This window comes from Ziziphus jujuba, chromosome 4 (assembly GCF_031755915.1).
Source record: "Ziziphus jujuba cultivar Dongzao chromosome 4, ASM3175591v1".
NCBI classification, from domain to species: domain Eukaryota; kingdom Viridiplantae; phylum Streptophyta; class Magnoliopsida; order Rosales; family Rhamnaceae; genus Ziziphus; species Ziziphus jujuba.
The window spans coordinates 7,968,319-7,977,527 of record NC_083382.1 but is presented as its reverse complement, the minus strand read 5'-3'; positions in this window follow the sequence as shown (position 1 = coordinate 7,977,527).

The window sequence follows — 9,209 nt, the reverse complement described above, 5'->3', positions numbered from 1 at the left end:
CCGACTCATCGTAGTCGATTACTGAAGAAACAAACAAGAGTTTAGAAACAGGGACACTTAAGCACGATTACAAAAGGAAGGAATTTACGGATGGGCTGTACAGCAATGCACAGTCCCTTAGGATTACAAGAACCTATGCTCTGATACCAACTGTCAGGACCCGTCCAAAGTTCCCCACCGGAACCCTAGACAAGCCCTGATCCCAGGGAAACCCTACCGGACCCTTCTGTGGAAGATCCGGCAGAACCTCCCCTAAGGGATGGACTTACCACAAAAGTTCCTGCACTGAAAACACACTTCTATAATTGTTCCCTTATTCCTCCCACAGTACTACGAACTGGTTCCACAAATTTCAGCACTCCAAAATAAAAATACAGTAATCCAGTGCAATACAAATACTTAAGTGTCCCATACAGTATACAGAGCTTTATGAAGTACTGAAGTACTACAAAATACAGAATACAGTAAAAGTGAAAGAAATAGTACAACTGCAGTAAAAGAAGAACAAGGTACTGCACGAACAAATACAGCGAGGAAGATCAAGTCCGCTCCGAGTGAACACCGACAACCTGGTACCTAGAGGAACGGAATTTAAGAGTGTGAGATGCTAATCATCTCAGTGAGCGACCCTACTACTCTACACTATCATACCACGGTAATAGGTATATAAATAATAATTATTTGGAAATAATAATGTCTCTCAAAACCCTTACAATTCTCTCAGTTGGAAAGGTTCCCCTTTTAAAACATTTTCACAAAACCCTTTATTCATATTTCCCGAAAACCAAGACATCAATTAAATACCAGAACAGTAATATTATATTTTTAATTCCAATACAGTTTCCAAACATTTTATTTTTAAAACACAGTTCTGAAAATCATTTGATGCACCCACTATATACCAGTGGCGCCAACAGTACCCAGCGTCCCAAGGTACCGCCAGACAGGAGGTTATAGAAAGAAACCGGCATACGGTCGCGTGGCGTCCCACTGCGCCGCTGCTAACCTGGTGTCCCGGCCAAAGGGGGGTGGCCGCCCTCTCCGATGGCATCCACAGGACACCCTCATAATATCAACCGCGCGCTACTCACACCCACCTGCGCGCTAATCACAACCGTGTGCACACTAACCATATCACATATACCATATCACATATACCATATCACATAATCAGAACACCAGTACGTGCACGGTGCATCTAAAAATTATAAAATCCATAAATTTAAATCATAAAACAAATTTCACATTTTTCATAAGCATAGCGGGCATAATCCATCCGCTTGAACCGGGAAATTCTCCACAATTTCCTTATAATCCATACCATAAATTCCATGATTTTCAAATCCACCAACTCCCAAATCCATCAATTCAAATATCCACATTTTTTTTTTTTTTTTCCAAGCATAAATAATTTCTCGAAATATCATAATCAAATCCCATAATATTTTATGGGCATATTTCATAAAAATTGAAATCACCAACATAACCAAATATTTTCCTTGAAATATTTGAAAATCAAATCGTGCCCAATTTACCATTAAAACCACACCAATTTCAAAATCCTCAAAACCATAAAATAATTCCACATGGCATAAATTGGTGAAATACACATTTTCTTAAATCCGATAAATTCACAAATAATTCCACAATAATTCAAATAAATATTTGGCACATAGAAATTAAATTCCAAATATTTAAATCACACATTATATATTCACCAATTAAATTCCCAAAATTAATTTGAAGGTGGGTCACTCACCTTGTGCACGTATCTCAATCAAGATCCTCCGCAGGATCGACTCCGCTACTTGCACGTGCACCTAAAACATCCACAGTACCAAAACCACAAATATTAATATTTTATTCGGGTAATCCCCAAATGGGTACCCGAGGAGCGAACACCAAATGATAACTAAAATTTACGAATGATATACCGAATCGAAGCTCGAGTGATGCTAATCACAGATCCGGTCTTAATTTCCGATGATCGTACCCGACGGGGTCGGAATTTTATCGGGAAGCTTTTCGGGTTTCGGCTCCGCAATTCTCCCAAACCGTCGCGAATTGGTGGAAACGGAAGTCGGATTTGGGTTCAGGAGGTCGAACACTGCGGACTGGAGCTGGCCGGAATTTTCGGGGTACTCGCCGGAACAGTACTTTCCGGCGGGCCGCCACGTCACCGGCAACCGTCGCCGGAACAGTAATTTCCGACGGTGGCCGTTTGCTGTGAAATTTTGCAGATTTGTAGATCGTGAGGAGAGCAATCCAACGGAACCGACGGTGAGCAAAACGGAGGTCGGACGGCGGAGAAATCACCGTTTGAAGATTTTCGACCCCTCGCCGGAAAACGCTCCGATCCCGGCGCGTCGGTGGTCCGATGGCCGTGATTTTTGGTGGGTAGGCCGGACTTGAGGAGAGGATCAAGGCTGTCAGGCGCGTGTACTGTGTATAGGCCGGAATAGTGCCGATTCGCGGTGGCCGGCGGTGGAGGGGAAAAATCGCCGCCAAACTTCGGACGTCCGATCCGGGCGCGTCCGGCGGCCGTTCGCCGTGAAATTTGGAGGTTTTGCCGGAAATGAGGTGGGCAATCTGGCTGGCCGGCGCGTGTACAGTAACTAGGCCGGAAAAACGTGAAAATGGCCGGCGGCCGGCGGTGGCTCTTTCTCTCTCCTCTCTCTCTTTCTCTCTCTTCTCTCTCTTTCTCTCTCTTCCCCGAGTGTTTTAACAAATAAAACCCCTGCATGACACTGTTCATGCCACGTGGACCAATCAGAAACTGACACGTGGCGTTTCACTGTTCACCGACCCAAAAAAAATATTAAAATAATACGGTATCCGGTAAACTTCAAACGTCCATAACTTTTTAACCGGATGTCCGTTTTGAGCGTGCCGCTAGTCTGTGAACTCGTATCGACGAGTACTTTACAACCATACAAGAGTCAACTCACAATTACATCACAAGAAAAAGTCAACTCCCGGCACCTTTTAGACAGTTTACACTTCAACTTGTTTTGCCCATAACTTTCAAACCGTAGCTCCGTTTTCGACGTGCTACTAGTCTACGAACTCAGGGCGTCATGCACTTCGCCACGGTACCCTGGTCAACTCGAAATTCCCACCGAGTCAAAAAGTCAACTTTGACCCCTTCGGTCAACGGTCAACGGTCAACCTCGGTCAACGTGCACGGATTCCGGTGCGATTCGGGACGGGGTGTTACAGTTGTTTAGAAAAGAAAATAAACAAAATTGACTTTATGAAGTCCCTATACCGTCTAACTCATATCGTTGAATTCCTATGCCATCCAACTGATTTCCTTGATCAATCAATGTAGATTCCCAAGTTTTGAATTCGTTGCTTTATAAATTCGATCAAGATATATATATATATATATATATATATGAGTGTACGTATGTATGCATACCAAGATCTATATATGGTACATGCAAACAAGTTTGAAAGACGATTGATGATTTTTCCTCTCTCCAATGGTAGTCTCTGATCACTACAAAGGGGCAGCTAGTGAAGGTAAATTAATAAAATAAAAACTTAAAAATTTAAAGTATAGTAAAATTATTCGTCTCTTTATGATAAAATTAAAAGGAAAATAAGAAGAGAAATGAAATAAATGATACTAGATCAACAATTATTTAGCAAAGTGTAAGTGGTCCTTCCAAGCGGGGAACCATTTCATAATAAAAATAAAAATAAAAACAAAACAAAAAGCAATGACTTAAAAGAAGAAGAAATTGACTAAAAATAGTAGCCAAAATAATAACCATAATAATTGAGGAACTCATATATGTTTGATATATATATATATATGTATAGTCAATCTCATGATTAAGTGATGTTAATTTAGTTGATAAAATATTATGACTCACGCTAATAATTGAAAATCGATATATCAGAATGGAAATATTTATTCTAAATGTTAAAAATACAGTTTGATTGTGTATGTGTGTGTGTGTGTACATAATGTATACTAAGTGATAATTGCAAAATATATAAAAATATTTTTTTGTATTTTGTAAATAATATTTTACTATGATAGAAAGACAAAAAAAAAAAAAAAATTCTTAAAAAAGAATAATACAAATATATTTATAAGAAAATTATTAGGAAATACATAATAAAATTTATACAAATATTAAATTTTTTAAGACTAATGCTGGTGTTTTTAAGGAAAAAAATCTTCATGGGATTATTGTCAGGACCCGTCCAAAATTCCTAACCGGAACCCTAGACAAGCCCTGATCCCAGGAAAACCCTACCGGACCCTCCAATGGAAAATCTGGCAGAACCTCCCCTAAGGGTTGGACTTACCACAAATTTCCTGCACTGAAAACACACTTCTATATCCATCCCCTGATTCCTCCCACAATACTACAAATTGATTCCACAAATTTACAGCACTCCATTGAATAACAATAATCCAGTGCATAATTAATAACTACATGTCCAATACAGTACACAGAGCATTATACAAATAAATGTGGAATTAATACAATGTCAGATAAAGAAGTAATACAAGATGAAGAGGAAAAAGGGAAGAAATGCTGCTTGGACTTTCGGCAATGAACTGAAACGTCGAGTTCGCCCCGGACGATCAACATCTTCCAACCTGGACCTAGGGGAACGGAATTTAAAAACGTGAGATGCTAATCATCTCAGTGAGTGACCCTATCTACTGTACACCTTTAATATTTATAATATAACAAATAAAGGAATTTACTTACTTAATACAAAACAATTAAATAAATAAATAATAATAACAATTGAAAGTAATAATTTCACTCAAAACTCTCACTATTCACTCCATTGGAAATGTTCCCCTTTTTAAAACATTTTCACAAAACCCGATGTTCGTATTTCCCGAAAACCAAGGGATCAATTAATTTCATAAACAATAGATAAATACCCAAAATATAAATAAAATGTAATAAAATATAATAAATAATTTTTGAACACTTTGGGGTTTGAAACTTCTATCCGAAAATTTATACTTGACGCACCACATCATATACCAGTGATGCCCTCCAATACCCAACGTTCCGAGCACCGACTGGCAGGGAGATTAAAGAGAGAAACTTGCACATGGCGTTTCGGCGTCCCAATAGTACCGCTGCTGAAACCGTCATCCCGGCCAAGGAGGGGGGCGGCTATGTGCACTATAAAACTTACCTGCCCTCGGTCCAATGGCAACTCATGGGAGACATAATAACTTGCGCGCTAACCTCAAATAATTATTAAATTAATTATTACCGTACCGATTTTCTAAAAATCACCGTGGAAAATCTATCAGTTTTCAAATTTACCATCCCACATTTTCTTTTAACATTTCCGGTACGAAACCATCGATAACGATATAAAAATAATTTTTCTCGTAACACGAGGTTTAACAAATAATATTCTACGGGCATAATTATAAAATTTAAACCACCAATTAAACCAATTATGCCAAAAAAAAATAATATTAAAATCACATACGATTTATTACTGAAAATACCTTACTCATGCGTAATAAATAAAATTAAATCACAATAAAATAATAATTTTCCACAATTATAATTAAATTGCATCACATGAGCATAATTCCAAATACCAATTAAACACCAATTAAATAAAATTAATTGCCCCAAAATATTTTTAAAGGTGGGTCACTCACCTGGAGCACGCAATTAATCCAAGATCCTCCATGGGATCAATTCCACGACTCACCCGTGCTCCTAGAACAACCACATTACACATCTCAAATAAATTAATATTTTATTCGGATAAATAATACCCGGTACCCGAGAGTCTAACACAAACGTTAACCAAAATTGACAAATTATATGTCTATGGAAAGCTTGTGAGATGAGGATCACATTACCGACCTCCATTGAGCTCAATTCAACTGGTGGTGGCCGGAAAGCTTCAGCCGAGTTTAAACTTGAGGGATCTCTCAAACGGTGGGAATTTTGGGTAATCTAACCCCGAAAATGCACTCAGAGGGGTTGAAAACGGTGGAATAGAGGTATTGGTCGAGCCGGGTTGGTCGGAAAACACAAAAAAAGAGGAGAGAGAAAATTTCCAGCCAGCGGCTTCTCCGGCCAGATCTGGGCACGTCCGGCGACTGATGGCCGTGAAATTTTGCAGCCGAGCTCGCCTCCGTCCCCTGCTCCTCTCTGGCCGACGCATGTGGCTGTTCGGTGGCCGAAAACGAAGAAACGACGACAGTCCAAGAGGAAGAAGGAAAGGAAAGGAAGAGGAAGGAGGAAGAAGAAAAAGACTCGGGGAGGGGGCTGGTGTTTTCCCACATGGGGGAAAAGAAAAAAAGAAAAAAAAGAAAAGAAAAAGAAAGAAAAATAAATAAAAATAAAATAAAATAAAATAATTAAATAATATTAAAAATAATATTATTATATAAAATAACAATAATAAAATAATATGGTATTAAACATGGTTGATATGTGGCATCTCAACATGGTGACACATGGTCACATTTATTAAGTCACATGTGGTACATTGTTACAAGTTTAAAAATAATATTAAAATAATACGGTATTCGAAAAATTCTATAGGTCCATAATTTTCAAACCACATGTCCAAATCGGACGTGCTGCTAGTCTACGGACTCGTATCAACAAGTACTTCACAACCATGTATGAGTCAAAACTCAACTTTGCATGAATAAAAAGTCAACTCCGACACCCCTTGGACAGTTTAGACATCGACTTGTTTTGCCCATAACTTTCAAACCGTAGCTCCGTTTTCGACGTGCTACTAGTCTACGAAGTCGTGCCAACGTGTACTTCGTAATGGTACCTCAGTCAACCTAGAATTTCATCCGAGTCAAAAAATCAACTTTTGACCCTTTCGGTCAATGGTCAACAGTCAACGGTCAAAGTTGAAAAATTTCCGTTGTACTTTGGGACGAGGTATTACAATTATTTATAAGAAAAAGTTAACTTCTAGACCAACAATATAGTTTAGTAATTGTGAAGAATGTATTCGGCTGATCAAGATCTATCAAAAGAATAATAAATATTAAAAAAAATTTACTTAAAAATCAAATTTTAGTTGCAATAAAATATTGAATCATTATTTTGATATATATTAACTAAATTGGATTGTTCACATTGTTTATAACTTGATTACTAAAACCACATAAATTAAATTAATAATCTATTTCGAATTTAATTAATTAAGACATAATAAAAAAAACTCACATCCTATTTTAGAGAAAGAATTAATTCTTCAATTTAAGCTTTGAAAAGAAAATTCGTTAAATATAATTAAATATCTTATTGAAATTTTATTGGTTATTTTAAATGCATGGGGCCCCAATAATTATTATTTTGGTGTCGCCCCTTTTCATACGTTTACATTAGTCAATAGTTGACTTATTTCCTTTTACAGCATCCGTGTAAAACACTCAAGAAAAAAGGTGTGGCCGGTATATCACTCAATTAAAAAAATATTCAATTACCTTTCAGAGAGTGTTTATTTTTTTATTTTTTATTTTTTTTTTTTGGGGGACCTTTCCGAGAGTGTCTTGTAATTACACAAGTGTTCTCTATAGTCACGTTAAGTCGTCTAGGATGATTTTAATATTAAATTATTTTAATTAATAACTGAATCGTATTAAAAATTATAATTTAAAAAATTAATTACCAAATAAATATAAATTTATTAATATATTAAATTGGTTCTATCTATTGAAAGAGAAAAGAAACCCATTAGAATCTCTTTAGATCATATAAAAGTTATAATTTAAAATTTAATTAGTAATTAAAAATAAATTTATTGATATTTTAAAATTATATTTAAAAAAATAAATTCTATAAGAACTTGACAAACTATGAATATATATTTTAATCTAAAATTTTGAAGTGATCTAATAAATAAAAATGAAAATTTAATGATTTTATCATCAAATGATAGAATTCTTGTATTATATATATTTATATGAATTTTGAAATTGATAAAATTTTCAATATACGATTTTATCATCAGCTAATAGAAATCTTGTATTATATATATTTATATGAATTTTAAAATTGTTAAAATCTTCGATATATATATAGTCTATTGATTAGAAGCTAAACAAATAATATTTTTTTCCTAAGCATAAGAAGAAAGGAATTAACCTCACTTGTCAATAATAATAATAATAATAATAATAATAATAATTTCTTAGGACCGCAAAGTTAACTAAAGTCATCAAACTTTTAGAACGCGGTTGATATGACCTGCTTCAAAATATTTTAACAATAGTCAAGAATATACTATCAGAGTCAGATTTTACATATGGTTAACATGATAATTTCAAAATAAAGTATTCTATTATTATATTTTAAATCATATTAAATGTTAATATTTAAAATTTAATTATTAATTAAATGTGAATTTAATGACATATTAAATATTTAGATAGAATAAACCCTATAGAATAAAAAACTCAAAAAGAAAATTTTGATCATAAATTTGTCAATCTGTTGATTAATATTTTTTTTTTCTTACGAATAGATGATATTTGCTTTGTACAAGCTAGAAGGCTTATTTATTTTTTTATTTTATATTTTATGGAAGATGATATTTGCACTCGACAAGAATGTTCACATGCTATTTTTTTACAACAATTTCTTTCAACTAGATATCTCAAATTTACAATTTTTTAGACATAAAAATGAGTGTCATACTAATTAAATCAACTTTACTTGATTTTTTTATTTTTTATTAACTAGTTTACCTAAGTCAGAATGACAAATGTCGTAATCATATCTTTAATAAACTTTATAATGGCTGTTAATTTATCTAATTATATAATCCTTTTAATATGTCAATTTCTATTATGTAATCTTATAATCTAAGTATTTATTACGATCTCTTTGATTTATTCCTTATTTATTCAAATGACCAACAAAATCAATGTCCCATTTAGAGTGGAGAACATAGAACATATTGATTTTTCAAATAAAGTATTATTATATGAATTAACTTGAACAATAAATGGTTTTCATCTGCCTTTGAAAAAAAAATGATTGGGGAGGGATATTTTAATACTAGACTGTTCAAGCCAAACGGACAATTCGGATGGCCATTATTCGCAACAGTTAAATGGGGGAAATGGTGGACTAGTGTAAATATATATAAAATAAAATAAAAAAAATACTAAAGTTGTTGAGGAATCAGATAAATAATGTGTAGTTAAAATAATAAATCCC